Source organism: Schistocerca gregaria, chromosome 8, assembly GCF_023897955.1.
Source record: "Schistocerca gregaria isolate iqSchGreg1 chromosome 8, iqSchGreg1.2, whole genome shotgun sequence".
Classification (NCBI taxonomy): domain Eukaryota; kingdom Metazoa; phylum Arthropoda; class Insecta; order Orthoptera; family Acrididae; genus Schistocerca; species Schistocerca gregaria.
Genome location: NC_064927.1, coordinates 265,886,500 through 265,905,904, shown reverse-complemented (window position 1 = coordinate 265,905,904; position 19,405 = coordinate 265,886,500). Strand labels below are relative to the sequence as shown.

Below are 19,405 nucleotides of genomic sequence, written 5' to 3'. Positions count from 1 at the left end.
ACACAACACTATTACCTCTGGTCCGCATCGCCAGTAATGTGGACAGTAGGCGTCAATTTTCTGGTGCGATAAGGCTGGTGGTTGTGCCTTACCTGGGCTGTCTCTAGAATGTTATCTGTCAACAACATAACGCAAGAGTTCATATAGCCAGTCCTGTTCTGACCTACCTCGAGATAGAGGGTGTTCGATCGTTGCACTTCTTGCATCACTCACCCATGCAAAACATCAGTACATGGGTTGCTGACAGGCCGGCATGCTAATAGCCACTAGTCAGTACAACGATAGACTCTGTCACAGAGTCGATACAGTATGGACTCAAGTACCTGTGCCAGTCAAACAAGCTCAACTCCATGCTCAGTCGGGTTAGAACCATCTTTGCTGTGTAGTAAATTTCCCATCCTGCATACCCACAAATCACCTAAAAATTTAATCATGTATCTTCCTACTATACAGTACACACAATAAGTAAAATTTTATTATTTGATATCTGTCCTGCTGCTGAAGTTTTAATGAAAAGCAGTGTAGTTTCACAGAAACTCCCAGTAAAACATCGTAAGATACTAACGAGGGGAGCGGTTCTGGGCGCTACAGTCTGGAACCAGGCGACCGCTACGGTCGCAGGTTCGAATCCTGCCTCGGGCACGAATGTGTGTGATTTCCTTAGGTTCTATAGGTTTAAGTAGTTCTATGTTCTAGGGGACTGATGACCTCAGAAGTTAAGTCCCATAGTGCTCAGAGCCATTTGAACCATACTAAAGAGGGAAAAGATTGTGTGTTTCTGTAGCAACTTGGCGATTACTGCATCATCCGTTTGAGAGGCTTATAATTGTGGTCAACTGGTATCAGATGCCGAGCGTTCTTTATTCCTTTCTGAATCTTATTATAACTACTAAGAAAACTATGTACATACTGCTGAAAGGCAGATTAATGAGAAAATCATCCATTAAACTGGCAGATAACTATATCAGTATGAAAATAATCACATGGTATTTAGGATTGCATACAAACCAACGATAACGAACATAATTTTAAAAATGTCATGCGCGTATTGTCAACGGAGAATAAGTGACTAATTGTCTTCTTTTATTTTCTTGCGACAACAAACACAAAAACTATCCGTAATGCACTTGCTGGTTTCCATCCGCCAGTGAACGTCATCAGACTGACAACAGATAAAAAGGGAACATGACAAGAATCATTACAGAATCTATATTATTGACAAGCAATCATTTATTTAATGAAAAACAACAATAATATTATACTTAAATGCATCTCCTGCAAGTCATGACATAAAGTCCTGTTACGTTGCCAACATACGCTTCGGTTACACGATAAATCAGTCTAATCTAAAATCCGTAAATTCAACTAAATACATAGGTATTACAATTACGAACAACTTAAATTGGAAGGAACACATAGAAAACGTTGTGGGAAGGCTAACCAAAGACTGCGTTTTATTGGCAGGACACTTAGAAAATGTAACAGACCTACTAAGGAGACTGCATACACTGCGCTTGTCCGTCCTCTTTTAGAATACTGCAGCACGGTGTGGGATCCTTACCAGATAGAACTGACGGAGTACATCAAAAAAGTTCAAAGAAAGGCAGCACGTTTTGTATTATCGCGAAATATGGGAGAGAGTGTCACAGAAATGATACAGGATTTGAGCTGGACATCATTAAAAGAAAAACGTTTTATTTGCGACGGAATCTTCTCACGAAATTCCAATTACCAACTTTCTCCTCGGAATGCGAAAATATTTTGTTGACACCGACCTACATAGGGAGGAACGATCACCACGATAAAGTAAGGGAAATCAGAGCTCGTAGAAAGATATAGGTGTTTGTTCTTTCGTCGCGCTGCACGAGATTGGATTAATAGAGAATTGTGAAGGTGGTTCGATGAACCTTCTGCTAGGCACTTAAATGTGATTTGCAGAGTATCCATGTAGATGTAGATGTAGATCAGCCAGAACATGATGACCGCTGGTCTACTATCGATATAAACCCGCGCAGGCGTTAGCAACATCACCTGGTGACAATGACTGCTAGTCAAGACACAAGCGCAGTGCATCAGTACCAGTGAGCCTGCTGTCCGTATGTAGAACGGGGAAGGAGCGCGATCTATCAGAGTTTGACCGAGGGCAGGCTGCGCTGGCCCGGAGGTCCGCCACGAGCATTTCGAAAACTGCACGATTAGTCGGTGTTGGAGGAGTGCTGTGGTGAGTGTCTTCAACGCGTGGCGAAACCAAGATGGAACCACGTCCAGACGTCGTGAAGTTCGAGGGCCATCCCTCATTACAAATGTCGGACATCGTAGGCTGGCCGACTGGTGAAACAGGACATTCGGCGACCTGTGGTGGACTAATATCAAACTTTAATGCTGTGCAGAGTACAAATGTGTCTGAACACACAATCCACAGAAAACTCCTATGCTGGGCCTCCACAGCCGACGACCCATGTATGTGCTAATGTTAACACCACGACATCGGCAACCTAGGACTTAAATTGATGCGTGACCATCGACACTGGACATTGGTGCAGTGGCAGAGCATTGCATGGTCTGATGAATCCCGATACCTTCTTGATCATGCCGATGAGAGGACGCGATTCTCTGATCTTCCAAGGGAACAGATAATTGACACGTGTCACTTGCCCCCTTCTAACAGCCGTATACCGCAAGTCTCTAGAGGAACGGAAGGTTCCAAATGATTGGAAAAGAGCACAGGTAGTCCCAGTTTTCAAGAAGAGCCGTCGAGAAAATGCGGAAAACTATAAGCCTATATCTCTGACATCGATCTGTTGTAGAATTTTAGAACATGTTTTTTGCTCGCGTATCATGTCATTTCTGGAAACCCAGAATCTACTCTGTAGGAATCAACATGGATTCCGGAAACACCGATCGTGTGAGACCCAACTCGCCATATTTGTTCATGAGAACCAGAAAATATTAGATACGGGCTCCCAGGTAGATGCCATTTTCCTTGAATTCCGGAAGGTGTTCGATACAGTTCCGCACTGTCGCCTGATAAACAAAGTAAGAGCCTACGGAATACCAGACCAGCTGTGTGGCTGGATTGAGGAGTTTTTAGCAAACAGAACACAGCATGTTGTTCTCAATGGAGAGACGTCTACAGACGTTAAAATGACCTCTGGCGTGCCACGAGGGAGTGTTATGGGACCGTTGCTTTTCACAATATATAAAAATGACCTAGTACACAGTGTCGGAAGTTCCATGCGACTTTTCGCGGATGATGCTGTAGTATACAGAGAAGTTACAGCATTAGAAAATTGCAGCGAAATGCAGGAAGATCTGCAGCGGATAGGCACTTGGTGCAGGGAGTGGCAACTGACTCTTAACATAGACAATTGTAATGTATTGCGAATACACTAGATCGCGTGTTATATGATAGTGGAACAAAACACAGTTAGCAGTTACGTCTGTAAAATATCTGGGAGTATGCGTACGGAACGATTTAAAATGGAATGATCATATAAAATTAATTGTTGGTAAGGCGGGTGCCAGGTTGAGATTCATTGGGAGAGTCCTTAGAAAATGTAGTCCATCAACAAAGGAGGTGGATTACAAAACACTTGTTCGACCTATACTTGAGTATTGCTCGTCAGTGTGGGATCCGTACAAGGTCGCGTTGACAGAGGAGATAGAGAAGATCCAAAGATGAGCGGCGCGTTTCGTCACGGGATTATTTGGTAAGCGTGATAGCGTTACGGAGATGTTTAGTAAACTCAATTGGCAGACTCTGCAATAGAGGCGCTCTGCATCGCGGTGTAGCTTGCTGTCCAGGTTTCGAGAGGGTGCGTTTCTGGATGAGGTATCGAATATATTGCTTCCCCCTACTTATAACTCCCGAGGAGATCACGAATGTAAAATTAGAGAGATTCGAGCGCGCACGGAGGCTTTCCGGCAGTCGATCTTCCCGCGAACCATACGCGACTGGAACAGGAAAGGGAGGTAATGACAGTGGCACGTAAAGTGCTGTTCGCCACACGCCGTTGGATGGCTTGCGGAGTATAAATGTAGATGTAGATATACTACTGGATGGGGATAAGCCGGTGGTGACTCCATTATGCTATGGGGAACATTCACGCGGACATTCATGCGTCCAGTGGAGTTTCTGCAAGGCACCATGATGTCCAAGGAATATCGCTCACTGGTTGCAGACCATGTACACCCGTTCATGATGATAATGTTTCCCGACGGCAGTGGCGTTTTTCAACAAGATAATGCATCATGTTGCAAGACCAGGAGTGTGATGGAGTGGTTCGAGGAACACAGTGGCGAGTTATGGCTAATGTGCAGGGCCCCTAACTCGACAGATGTGACACATCTGGGATGTGACTGGGCTGTGACCGCCCATTGAACCCCTTCCCAGACGTTACGGGAGTTAGGTAACTTGTTGCAATTTTGTCATATGATGACATGATGGAGACCGTGGCTGTTATTTGAAGACAAATGTTGATGGTGTCGGGACAGCAACCAGCCACAAATTTACTTTTTTTCCCTTTATTCAAAGAGTACGGTTACCGGTTTCGTTGTGATTCATCTTCAGACGCTTTACACACTTTCCTTGTGACATGTGGTGTGTAGGTAACGTGTGTCTGCAGATGTGGTGCCAACTCCCACTAGCCACCTACCATCGCGTCATTGCTTCCATACCACTACGTGTCGCCACTGTTATTCGTGCAAAAGATGCTACTAGGTAGATGGTCGTAATGTTCTGGGCTGATCAGTGCAAATACAGATAGCAGATATAGGCAACAATAAGTATCTACAATTACCTATGTTGACAAGCCCAAGATCTCGTAAGGTCTTTTTTACGTGATCTTGTACAGCGCAATGGACACCTTAAGTCCGTCAGATGGGAATGTTGGGCTTCAGAGGTCAAGTCACATTAATGTAACGATCACGGGCGTCACCAGCACTGAATAATTGTGTGTGTGTGTGTGGGGGGGGGGGGGGGGGGCGGGGGGGGGGGGGGGGGGATGACGACCCGGTAGATAAGGCATAAATCACAAGGGGGTCTAAGCTTTTTGGGCGCATTCTGGATGCCTCAGACCATATATTTTCAATGACACTTAAAACTCCTAAAGTGTGCCAATTTATGTCTGGATTGAAACGAATTTCGCGGCTACCGAATATAAGAAAGTTACATAATATTACCAATTAAATTTATCGACAGTGTGTGTATGATGTATTATATAGTAAACAACCTTGTAAAACTATTTCAAATTGAATAGCTTTTCAAATTAGATTGTGCTTGATTTTTTTTGGGAATTTAAATAAGTGGAATATTACATAATTGATTTCATTTAGTTTATTTTTCAAACATTAAAAAATACATCGGAGAGGACAAATTAGAAACTATGAAAAGTAGGATTAAAACCGTAAGAGGTAAAAAGTCAGAAACGATAATTAAATACTATGTCAAGAGCATAAGGTAAAATAATCTTACAAAGTTTGTATTGTAGTGATCCAAATACGTTTCTCCTTTCTTGCCAAAACTGGATATAAATATTCTAGCAACATTTCTTAGGTCTGTTTGATCCACCAGCAACTTGCGCACACTGCAGACTGTTATATTATTCAGCACGAACGCAGATACTTCTCCAATCGTCGTAGTGCAGTAAAATTGCGTTTTGCTTCACAGCTACCAAAGCTTCAACGATAACAAATAATTCTTTTTTCGTAGGTACTAAATCACCTTTTGTGTCTATCAGGCATTATACGTTGTATCGTAGATGAAAGACTTCAGATTCTGTTTTCAAAGATCAAACGTTGATTTCCGGCTATCGAGCTACCAAATCGTGTCCTTTCTTCTCCAATAATGCATTTTCCAAGGAAATCTGTTTCTTCATGTCATGTTGGTCAAGTATGCGATATCTAAGCCCTTGGACAGCTATATCAATGATATGAAAATGTTCCTTCCTCAAAACTTCTTCAAGCTATAGAAATTCATGTGGATCCGTGTCCTTAAACAACCGCTTCGGAAATCCTTTCTTCCTTTGGAAGTTGTTGCGTGCCGTTCGACTGTTAGCCTTCTGCTTTCTGACCAGCCTTTCAATAAAACTTACTGCAAAACAAAGCACATTCGTACTTACGCACCCTGCTTCTTATCACGCGTAGTCGTACCGGCATAATTAATTGAAACTAAGAATATTGTCTTCTTAGTGAATAGTGTAACTGGATTTGATTTATTGGCACGTTAGTAAAGCCTGGAAACCATTAATTCTTACTACAGAAGAGCTATTAGTATATGTAATTGATTAAGCCTGGATATATTCGTTCAAAACATTGAAATTGTATTTCAAAAAATATTGGACTTGACACACACACACACACACACACACACACACACACACACACACACACACGCACGCACACACACAGGCGCGCGCGCGCGCACGCACGCACACACGTCCACTCCGTTCTCCCAAGCGGTGACGACGCACATGGTTTCTAATGTTTCCATAAGGTGAGGTTCAACAGCAGGAAAGTATTTTATAAAATGCATTTTAAGCAACAGCTGTTTATCGTCCCATTAGTTTCCGGTTTCGGTTATTAATCGTCATTCAGGATGTAGTGAACAACAGATTAGTTAAAAACATCCCATTTTCTTTTGAAACTGAACCATATCGAAATTATCCACGATTTTATAACCAGCTTTCTTAGAATACTAACAGTCATATTTTCTGTCAGACATACAGGCATCACGGGAGAAACAAGAAGGTTTGTCTTGTTTCTCCTGTGATGTCTGTATGCTTGATATATGATTGTCAGTATTCTAAGAAGTTGTTCACCATTAGTCGACCTCACCACCTGATTTTCTTTGTTGATTGGTACACAGACTTTTCGCCTCATTTTTTTTCCGTAAAACTGGGCTATCTCTGTCTCCACGAATTTCAGAAACAGGCGACGTGTTTTCTTTCATGCAATCTCCAATCACGGCGATCCTGTGCACACATATTGTGTCATAATTGGTTATTTTAGTGTAATTGGTGTCAGAAGTGATGTATGATATGGAATTCTGGAAACATCCCCCAGGCTGTGGCTAAGCCATGTCGCCGCAGTATCCTTTCTTTCAGGAGTGCTAGTTCTGCAAGGTTCGCAGGAGAGCTTCTGTAAAGTTTGGAAGGTAGGAGACGAGATACTGGCAGAAGTAAAGCTGTGAGTACCGGGCGTGAGTCGTGTTTCGGTAGCTCAGATGGTAGAGCACTTGCCCGTGAAAGGCAAAGGTCCCGAGTTCGAATCACGGTCGGGCACACAGTTTTAATCTGCCAGGAAGTTGTATACCAGTTTGATGCGGTCTGTCGAGTATAGGTGTAGGGGAGTCGGTACGAAGTAATCGTCCGATGTGAGTGACTGCGGTCTAGCACCGTAAACTCGGCAATAAAAAGGGCAGCCCCTGCCAGCGACGCTGGTGTCATATGCGCATGAGACAGGGCGTCTGGCGCGTTTTGCAAGCTGCCGCTCGCCGCCGGCGCGCAGTGCTTTGAGCCGAAGCCAACACGCGGAGGACGGCGCGCGCCCAGAATAGATCCTTTGTCGTGCTTGCGCTGCGCTGCGTGGATCCCATCCTCCGGTGGGTATTAAGCACGCGTCGAAACCAGTCTACGACGCACGTTACCCGGCACACGTAAACACAAGAGGTAGCTCCACGCACAGCTGTCCGCAGAAGGGGGGGGGGGGGGGGGGGGGAGAAGGAATTCAGGAGAGGGCAATGGGCCCCTCCGTCTGCGGTATAGTCTTACCAATCTTTACAGAATTCTGACGCATTTCTACAGCTGTACGCCATAAGCAGACATACGCCATGTGATGGAATACCCTTTATTTACTACTCACGATCATTTCCTCCCCTGTTTTAGACTTCCAGTTGAGAGTATGGCGTGGAAAGAACAGTTGATTGTAAGTCCCAGTGCAAACTCGCACCTCTCTAGTCTAACTTTCATGGTCTTTTGGCGAGTTTTACATAAGGGCTAGCAGTAGTAGCCACTTACAGACGTCCGGTGTGGGATGTAATTATCATATGGTAGCGAAACTTCGTAGATTTTCTAATGCGTTAATGCGGAACCGATTTAGGATGAAAAAAAAAATAGTTACAGTTTTGGCCACCAGGTGCAAATCAGGCGCTGTGATTGCAAGGAAGACCCAAGAAACCTTCATCAATAGTTTACGCCGGGAAAGCCTACAGTCACATATGAGTAGAAATGTTGCCATATGTAATGGACGTAAGCAAAAAAGGCCAAGCAAAAGAGAAAGGCACGATGTTAATTTTGTACCAACCGCCGCTTACAGAGTTTGTTGAATACGAACACCGGAGAAGTCGACGAGATGCTGTACAACGCCAGATTTGAGAGACTGAGCACGGCATAAATTGAGGATTTTATGAGGGAAACAGCTCAGTGTGACGTGGCAACTGTGAAGCAAAAATTAGAGGTATTCGAAATGCCTACATTAAAGAATAGAATTCTAAACTCTCGGAAGAGTGGTGGGTCTACAAATCATATTTACGTGGCAGCTGTTGGTTGTTTGCTGTAACAAATGCCAGTTTCATCTCCGAATGTTATTTCTTTTGCAAATAATGTCACACAGTAGAATAATTTCATTGCATGAATTTAAATTTTTTAAAGGTGCTACCAGGCAAGTTTAGAACAGATACAGTTACCTCTGGGCTGCCGTGCCAATCGGAACATGAATAAGGCATACCACCAATGTAACAGGTATCAGGGCAAGAGACAAGCATTACCACACCACCTCAGAGTGAAGCAGGCAGAAACACATGTTGCCCATGCTATATAACAAGGCACTGTGAGGTTCTATGCAACTTTAATATCAAACGTAGGTAGAAAGGACTGAGCTCAACCAGAATAATTATTGAATTACTGACGTGTCTGATAAAGGAGGATAAATGCACTCGTCATACGCCCAGAGCGACCGTGACATTGGTGTGGGCTCGGCCCTTTAAGTAACGAAGCTTTTGGTGCTCAAAGACACATTCATTGGTGCTGCCATCTGTCCTTGTCACTAGAACCAGGGACAATGGCGGTCAATTGAGTTGAAGTGAAACCACGGTGAGCTGACTGATGACGGTCTGCATGCTATATGTTTGCTGACTTTGATTGGGGAGGTACCTAATTGTCGAGTGCTAGTAATAATGTTCCATAGATTTCGTGTTTGTTTTGAATACAGTCAGAGAGAGTCCCTTTAGTCAGCCATAGTGCCAGTAGTGTCAGTGTCGCCCTAACCGCCGTCTGCTTCACATCTGCTGTGCAGCGAGTTACCTTAATTTAAGTATTAACTGTATTTTTCTTACTTGTCACTTCTTCTTCGGTGTGTTTTTGCTTTTAGGAAGCTTTAATTGTCGAGTGCTAGTAATAGTGTTCCATAGATTTCGTGTTTGTTTTGAATACAGTCAGAGAGAGTCCCTTTAGTCAGCCATAGTGCTAGTAGTGCTGTGTTTGTTTTGAATACAGTCCAGAGACAGGTAGTGCTATTTTCATTGTTTTCTACAAGAAGTGGTTAGCAATCACAGTTTAGTCAATAATCAGCCGCCTTTAGTGAATTAGCAGTCTAGTTGAAAGTTGATTAAGTCTCTTCAGTAAATTGATTCCTTAGGATGGATAGGATGTGTGACTGCTGTGTATGGATGCAGGAGGAGCTGGCCACTCTTTGCGAACAGCTGAGCGTGTTGATGGCCGCGGTCAGCCGTCTTCAGGCTGCTGCCTCGGAGTGTAGCGGCAGTGGGGAGTCTGGTGCGTCGCAAGGTACACCCAAGGTGTTACATGCTTCACCCACTGTCCCTGCTGTCGAGACATCTTCGCGGGTACCGGGCGCGGTTGGGCCACCCTCTCCCCAAGGGGAGTGGCGGGTTCAGCGGCGTTCGCGGCGCACGAGGCGGAGGGTCAATGTGGAGGCTGGCCGTATGGCATCGCCCGCTCTGCCTGTGAGTGGACATGTGGCCGCTCCTTCAGCAAGGTCCGAGCAGGTACACGGGGGGAGGGGTTTATTAGTTATTGGGAGCTCCAACGTTAGGCGGGTGATGGAGCCCCTTAGGGAAATGGCGGAAAGGTCGGGGAAGAAGGCCAGTGTTCACTCTGTCTGCTTGCTGGGGGGTCTCATCCGAGATGTGGAGGAGGCCCTACCGGCGGCGATAGAGAGCACTGGGTGCACCCGACTGCAAATTGTTGCTCATGTCGACACCAATGACCCCTGCCGTCTGGGTTCAGAGGTCATCCTCAGTTCGTACAGGCGGTTGGCGGAGTTGGTGAAGGTGGAAAGCCTCGCTCGCGGGGTGGAATCAGAGCTAACTATTTGTAGTATCGTTCCGAGAACCGATCGCGGTCCTCTGGTTTGGAGCCGAGTGGAAGGCTTAAACCAGAGGCTCAGACGATTCTGCGGAGAGCTGGGGTGGAGAAATGTAGGGTCCCCCTGAATAGGTCAGGCGTGCACTACACGCCGGAAGCGGCTACGAGGGTAGCGGAGTACGTGAGGAGTGCACATGGGGTTTTTTTAGGTTAGAGAATTCCCTCCCTAGACCCAATAAGACGTCTCCTGAGACGCGGCAAGGTAGGAGTAGGCAGAATGCAACAGGGAATAACAATATTAATGTGCTAATAGTAAACTGCAGGAGCGTCTATAGAAAGGTCCCAGAACTGCTCTCATTACTAAACGGTCATATAGTACTAGGGACAGAAGGTTGGCTGAAACCACATGTAAACAGTAATGAAATCAACTCAGATTAGAATGTATACCGCAGAGATAGGCTGGACAGTGAAGGGGGAGGCGTGTTTATAGCGATAAGAAGTGCAATAGTATCGAAGGAAATTGACGGAGATTCGAATTGTGAAATGATTTGGGTGAAGGACACGGTTAAAGCAGGCTCATACATGGTAATTGGATGTCTCTATAGGCCCCCAGGCCCAGCAGCTGTTGTGGCTCAGCACCTGAAGAATAATTTGGAAAATATTTCGAGTAGATTTGCCCACCATGTTATAGTTCTGGGTGGAGATTTTAATTTGCCGGATATAGACTGGGAGACTCAAACGTTCATAATGGGTGGCAGGGACAAAGAATCCAGTGAAATATTTTTAAGTGCTTTATCTGAAAACTACCTTGAGCAGTTAAACAGAGAACCGACTCGTGGCGATAATATATTAGACCTTCTGGTGACAAACAGACCCGAACTATTTGAATCAGTTAATGCAGAACAGGGAATCAACGATCATAAAGCGGTTACTGCATCGATGATTTCAGCCGTAAATAGAAATATTAAAAAAGGTAGGAAGATTTTTCTGTTTAGCAAAAGTGACAAAAAGCAGATTACAGAGTACCTGACGGTTCAACACAAAAGTTTTGTCTCAAGTACAGACAGTGTTGAGGATCAGTGGACAAAGTTCAAAACCATGGTACAATATGCATTAGATGAGTATGTGCCAAGCAAGATCGTAAGAGATGGAAAAAAGCCACCGTGGTACAACAGCTGACTTAGAAAACTGCTGCGGAAGCAAAGAGAACTTCACAGCAAACATAAACATAGCCAAAGCCTTGCAGACAAACAAAAATTACGCAAAGCGAAATGTAGTGTGAGGAGGGCCATGCGAGAGGCTTTCAATGAATTCGAAAGTAAAGTTCTATGTACTGACTTGGCAGAAAATCCTAAGAAATTTTGATCCTATGTCAAAGCGGTAGGTGGATCAAAACAAAATGTCCAGACACTCTGTGACCAAAATGGTCCTGATGGGATACCAGTTCGATTTTACATAGAGTACTCGAAGGAACTTGGCCCCCTTCTTGCAGCTTTGTACCGTAGGTCTCTAGAAGAGCGAAGCGTTCCAAAGGATTGGAAAAGGGCACAGGTCATCCCCGTTTTCAAGAAGGGACGTCGAACAGATGTGCAGAACTATAGACCTATATCTCTAACGTTGATCTGTTGTAGAATTTTGGAACACGAATTATGTTCGAGTATAATGTCTTTTCTGGAGACTAGAAATCTAGTCTGTAGGAATCAGCATGGGTTTCGAAAAAGATGGTCGTGTGAAACCCAGCTCGCGCTATTCGTCCACGAGACTCAGAGGGCCATAGACACGGGTTCACAGGTAGATGCTATGTTTCTTGATTTCCGCAAGGCGTTTGACACAGTTCCCCACAGTCGTTTAATGAACAAAGTAAGAGCATACAGACTATCAGATCAATTGTGTGATTGGATTGAGGAGTTCCTAGATAACAGAACGCAGCATGTCATTCTCAATGGAGAGAAGTCTTCCAAAGTAAGAGTGATTTCAGGTGTGCCGCAGGGGAGTGTCATAGGACCGTTGTTATTCACAATATACATAAATGACCTGGTGGATGACATCGGAAGTTCACTGAGGCTTTTTGCAGATGATGCTGTGGTGTATCGAGAGGTTGCAACAATGGAAAATTGTACTGAAATGTAGGAGAATCTGCAGCGAATTGACGCATGGTGCAGGGAATGGTAATTGAATCTCAATGTAGACAAGTGTAATGTGATGCGAATACATAGAAAGATAGGTCCCTTATCATTTAGCTACAAAAAAGCAGGTCAGCAACTGGAAGCAGTTAATTCCATAAATTATCTGGGAGTACGCATTAGGAGTGATTTAAAATGGAATGATCATATGAAGTTGATCGTCGGTAAAGCAGATGCCAGACTGAGATTCATTGGAAGAATCCTAAGGAAATGCAATCCGAAAACAAAGGAAGTAGGTTACAGTACGCTTGTTCGCCCACTGCTTGAATACTGCTCAGCGGTGTGGGATCCGCACCAGACAGGGTTGATAGAAGAGATAGAGAAGATCCAACGGAGAGCAGCGCGCTTCGTTACAGGATCATTTAGTAATCGTGAAAGCGTTACGGAGATGATAGATAAACTCCATTGGAAGACTCTGCAGGAGAGACGCTCAGTAGCTCGGTACGGGCTTTTGTTAAAGTTTCGAGAACATACCTTCACCGAAGCGTCAAGCAGTATATTGCTCCCTCCTACGTATATCTCGCGAAGAGACCATGAGGATAAAATCAGAGAGATTAGAGCCCACACAGAAGCATACCAACAATCCTTCTTTCCACGTACAATACGAGACTGGAATAGAAGGGAGAACTGATAGAGGTACTCAGGGTACCCTCCGCCACACACCGTCAGGTGGCTTGCGAAGTATGGATGTAGATGTACATACTGAGATGAAGCCAAACATGGTGCATACCACAGCTGTGGTATACGGCTGCTATTTTCTCGTTCATTACAGATGAGAATAATGGTGTGCAGTGACGCCTCCTGTAACGTGGGTAATGACAGATGATATGCAAGCTGTTGATTTCCACATCGACCAGTCGTGGTGCATTCACGCAGACCTCTGGATCATTCCTAAGTGTCTTGGTCGATCCACGGTGTATGACGAGGGCCTTATTTTCAGGACAACCAACATCATAGATCACTGTCAGCAGTCTCCAACTGAACGTGTGATAGGCTGTTTCTCAAGAGCAGCGAGGTGGAAGCCACGCTGTGATACCTCCTTGACCCCCCCCCTCCCCCCGTCCACTGCCATCAGCACAAGCCGCTGTGAGATCGGCTTGCAAAACAATGTCACTCTCGCTCATGAGGCATCACCACTTCTTCACAGCACGCACACATAGTTCATCTCTAAACGCAGCAGTTACAGCCTACACAGCCAAAAGAGGGCGCACAGACAGGCTCCAAAGCGCCATCTGATCGTCGATGATCGTGACAAATGAATCACTAACACTATGTAAGGTGGCTGTAATTTCGCACCTTACAAGAACTCATCCACATACTTTGCCGTGATCTACAAACACAATTAGATATCATGTGATAGGTTGTACAGCGTACTCGTATATATGAATATATAAAGGAGACTGACATTGTCACATACGTCTTGTAAATAATTGTTAACGCTTATTGCATGAAAGATGACGGAGTGTCTTTATTATGAAAATGGCGTAATGAATGATTGCCTATCCTAGCAGAGGTTGGAACGCCAGTGGAGATGAAACGGCAGGCAGACCTCAAGCTCTGGGTGGAAGGCCGGCACAGGTGTTGGACCTGCTTAAACACAGGACTTAGCTGAACAGACGTCGTGGCACCTGAGCTCTGGAGCACAATAGGGTGACGGCTGGCCGCTAATGTAGTAGCGGCCGGAAGGATAACCGGATAATGCAGGGTGATTCAAAAAGAATACCACAACTATAAAAATGTGTATTTAATGAAAGAAACATAATATAACCTTCTGTTATACATCATTACAAAGAGTATTTAAAAAGGTTTTTTTTTACTCAAAAACAAGTTCCGAGATGTTCAATATGGCCCCCTCCAGACACTCGAGCAATATCAACCCGATACTCCAACTCGTTCCACACTCTCTGTAGCATATCAGGCGTAACAGTTTGCATAGCTGCTGTTATTTTTCGTTTCAAATCATCAGTGGTGGCTGGGAGAGGTGGCCGAAACACCATATCCTTAACATACCCCCATAAGGAAACATCGCAGGGGGTAAGATCAGGGCTTCTTGGAGCCCAGTGATGAAGTCCTCTGTCACGGGTTGCCTGGCGGCCGATCCATCGCATCAGGTAGTTGACGTTCAGGTAGTTATGGACAGATAAGTGCCAATGTGGTGGCGCTCCATCCTGCTGAAATATGAATTGTTGTGCTTCTTGTTTGAGCTGAGGGAACAGCCAATTCTCTAACATCTCCAGATACTGTAGTCCAGTTACAGTAGCACCTTCGAAGAAAAAGGGACCAAAAACTTTATTGGCTGAAATGGCACAGAAAACGTTCACCTTAGGCGAGTCACGTTCATACTGAGTTGTTTCCTGCGGATTCTCAGTGCCCCATATACAGACATTGTGACGGTTGACTTTCCCGTTAGTGTGGAAAGTTGCTTCATCACTAAACACAGCCTTTGAAATGAAAGATTCATCTGTTTCCATTTGAGCAAGGATAAAATCACAGAAATCGATTCATTTAATATTATAGGTGCAGACAGTGCTTGAACCAATTTCAGACAATAAGGTTTCATAACTAACCTTTTTCGTAGGACTCTCCATACAGTTGATTGTGGAATTTGCAGCTCTCTGCTAGCTCTGCGAGTCGATTTTCCTGGGCTGCGAACAAATGCTTGCTGGATGCGTGCTACATTTTCATCACTCGTTCTCGGCCATCCAGAACTTTTCCCTTTGCACAAACACCCATTCTCTGTAAACTGTTTATACCAACGTTTAATACACCACCCATCAGGAGGTTTAACACCATACTTCGTTCGAAATGCACGCTGAACAACTGTCGTCGATTCACTTCTGCCGTACTCAATAACACAAAAAGCTTTATGTTGAGCGGTCGCCATCTTAGCATCAACTGACGCTGACGCCTAGTCAACAGCGCCTCAAGCGAACAAATGTACAACTAAATGAAACTTTATAGCTCCCTTAATTCGCCGACAGATAGTGCTTAGCTCTGCCTTTTGTCGTTGCAGAGTTTTAAATTCCTAAAGTTGTGGTATTCTTTTTGAATCACCCTGTACTTCTGAACGTTGAAAATCTTGGACGCAGGTGAGAGGAACGAAGAAGCGGCACCTCGGAAACCACGCAGGCTGGGTTATTTCCAAGGATTTTTACTCAAAAGTGTACGAGCATAGGTTTTTCCTCGCAAACTTTCCACGCTGGACGACAAAAGACTAAAATATGGTTGGTCGGCGTTTGGAAGATTCTGTAGAGAGGGAGAATATTCCGTGGTTTCGGGAATATGATTCGTTTTCGGAATTACGGAGCCGGTGAGCCAAACCTTGCTGGGAAGCCAGCGCTGAAAAGACCAGGTCTTCCGTTGTGAGCGCCCGTGTGTGGCCATCGCTCGATATCAGCTTTGTCGCTATGGACGGACGTGCTTTCTTTGCTCTCAGGAGAGTTTATAGTTAGAACAGTTAGACAACTGTACTGTTGCGAAACTATACGATTCTAGACTTCACTTCGGGGTTGGAAGTCGTCATTGAGTACGCAGCGTTCAGTAATTATACTTACGTTGAGACGTTATCTGAACTCCGTCCTTGTGGCTGGGAGTTCGCTTTTCTCGCCCGTAGAACACAGAGAGGAGAATACAGTATTAGAGTATATTAGTCGGAGAACAACCTTCTGCCGTCCTAGTGTCTGAAAGAGTTTATTTGTGGCTGGAGTTCTTCCATCGCCGCAGGCGAGTACGAGAACGATCACTTCGATGCACCGGACGCAGCACATACGATGCTATCGCAAATTGCTTCGGCTTATTAGGGCAATAAAAGGTAAACAGCTGTGATCACGTTAGTTTGTTTCCACTGAGGTTCCACACCACCGTAGATCATCTTCGAAAAAAGTGTCTATCTATTTTTTGGTACGTAGATGATGTGAGTCATTTCGCGTCATTGGTATTAGACCGCGCAGTCATAATAAGGGGCAGAGTTAGGCAATTGATTAATAATTTCACTTAGGAAATATAGACATTTGTCAGAAAGGGTGTTTTTTAAATCTGCTATAAACGTATAATAAGAAACAACGTTTATCATTTAGTAGTATTAGTTGCCTTCATCATTCATCTATGTTTAGATTGTAATTTATGGAATTAAGAGATCCTAAGATCTGCTGCAGGGGGTAGTCATACAGGACCAAATCATCATTTTAGCATTTATTATTCTCCGTTGCGCACATTCATTTTACTCCCGCCTGGAGTAGCATTTTGGAACTACAGCCCCTCAGTATGCACATATTATACCCTGCTGCCACAGAACACAGTCCTTGTGGGTGTTGTATTTTTTTTATTTTTTATTTATTTATTTTACTTTTTAGCAGTGAAATAAGACGCTGCTAAGGCCCAAACCGATTTTATTCAAATGGCACTGTCCACGGAAATCTTCACATAAGTAATGCTATTTGTTTGTAAATATTGTAAAGCATGCAACACAAATGTGATGAAACGGTTCGTCTGATAGGTTGTTTGAACAGTAAATGAAATACAAATTGAAGAAGTTTATTCGCTTCGCAATTGTCGTTGAGTGACACAAATGCCTGTGAACTTTGCTCTGCAACCTGGCTCACGATTCTCGCCTCATGAACAACCTTGCCACGCAGCAGCTGTTCGCCGCGCATTATTTTTGGACTCACAGGCTCGTGGGAGGGGACCGGAAGAGGGAAACTGCCACAAGTGATGCGTGTCTCTCCCTAGAGGCCGTTGCCACCCCGAGTACGACCTCAATAACGAGCGCATCCACAACAGCAGTTTCAGTACCTACACACTATCCTCGCCAGACACTCCCACAGGCTAATTCTATGGTCTCAAAAAGATTTTATGTGTCAAAGAGGCATACATGCTTGGCATTCTTCATAGACACTGGTTCTTACATCAGCACACTACCTGCCGGCTATGCACCAGATGGTATTTGCCTTCAGGTTACCTAGCTCCTGAGTTAACTATGATTTGCCTAGTACTGCTTTATAAAAAATGCTTTTGGCAAGTGTGTGTCTTTGGCTTGATAAAAGGTGGCGTTACTCAAGAGAAAAACATGTGCTAACAAATAAATCAACTGGTAATTCGAAGACTGTGATCATGCCAATCAAATGTTAGGAAACTTCCAGGGAGAGGTTTGTGGAATGTCAGAGTGAGGACACTGAATTGCACTCCTACTGTGAGACAGTTTGATGTTGAAACTGAGATGAGGCACTTTGACTCCTGATGGAAAGTTGCTCGAGACTTTGGTTCCGAGGGTCAGCCATGATGATCACACCAAGTCATTGCTGAAAGACATCTAAGGTACCATCTGACCAGAGCTGCAGGAACATACATAGCAGCGTCTTTCTGATAACTCATGTGTACAGCCATTCAGTACTATCACACTATATATATATAGGCAGGTCATGAATATATCACAGCGGTCCTGGAAAAGTCTGTCTGATTTTCTTCCAAAAGAGTAACTAAAACCCAGGAAACTGACCCTGGAATAATTAATACGTATATTTATTGTTTTGTTCATAATCTTAGTGTGTGATCAAATAATGTTAATTGTTTCAGAATAAGTAACTTCATTAAGAATATATACTTTAAATTGAGAAGTGATTCAAAGATAGATAACTTATGCAATTAAAGGCACTTATACAATAGTTAGACTGAGTACATTGATGTTGTTAGCAACTAACAATTTTTAATCAGTTCTTTTTTAAATAGTTTGTTTTTCTTTGCAAGTGTCAATAAAATGGCCTTTTATGGAATTGTTTGTCGCAATACAAATTTTTATTTTAATACAATAACAATGATTTTGCGAGTTTCAAAAGTGAATGTAAAAGTGTCATCTTGTTACAGTACTGAGTAAGGTGACTTTGACCATGGGGCAAGATGATGATATTGATAAAAGTTGAATATACTTTTATTTCCGGAAAGTATAAGGCAGTTTATGAATGAATTGGACATTGCTCTGTATGTCCTAGCTCATTATTTTAATTTAACGATAGGATTTTTGCGTTAAAAATTAATATAACTCTAGAGTAATCATTAAAAATTTTCCTATTTCTAAGTTTCAGTAGTCCTCATCCCATCATATGTATCATTTGCAACGCTGTGTTTAGTCTTGTTGTGGAGAGTCAACACAGACTTCATCACATGCAGGACACCTTCTTTGGAAATTTTTCTTTGTTGTTTTAAATGTTCTTGTTCCATGGCGTGTGCTTCATTACGAACCAACATTGGTTGTTATTAAAACGTTTACCGTTTGTACTGTCGCATTATTTTTACACTTGGTCTTTCTTTAGGCAAATCTTGAAATCGAAAATACTTCGGCACTGCTTTGCCTTAAGGGGAGCAGCATTGGTTGAAGATTTTGGTTCTTCATTTTGCTCTAGTTTATATATGTCAGGAGATTCATTTGAAGTTTTTGTACTTTAATATTTATATGTTGCAGTCAGTGCAGGGCAGTTTTCTGTTTCGGCGCAGTCTCTGAAAGAACACGATCTGTGATTTTTGCCGCAGCAAGATCGTGCTAATTAAACACAAGGGTATGATGAAGATTGATCTTATTTGTTTGAAATCACTAAATTCTTTACTGGTCGTAGCTGCCTTGAAGCAAGTCCTGCTCATTAGATGCTGAGATTGTCAACTGGCCCCAGTCGGCTACATTAAAAATCTTTTAGTTTTGAAGTAGCATTAACAAGAGTAAGTCACTAATAACTAGTGTTAGTGAAATTCATATTGTCTACTTTTCATCTATAACTAAAAATAACTAAATAACTTAAGAGTTATTTCACTAAACCTTATGTTAAATGTCTTGAAATTGTAACACGTCTGGCAATGATCATAGTAATTACCTAACGCACACTGAACTGGAGTTTATGAAGTCTCATTACGCGA

General features: G+C 43.5%; 1 long non-coding RNA gene across 1 annotated transcript in view; it reads left to right on the top strand.

Annotated features, from left to right (window-relative positions):
• LOC126284378 (uncharacterized) overlaps positions 1–19,405 on the top strand; it is a 248,437-nt gene that overhangs the window by 61,996 nt on the left and 167,036 nt on the right. The window contains exon 4 of the long non-coding RNA XR_007551474.1: positions 18,960–19,053. This is a non-coding gene — a long non-coding RNA (uncharacterized LOC126284378). The remainder of the gene's footprint in view (positions 1–18,959; positions 19,054–19,405) is intronic.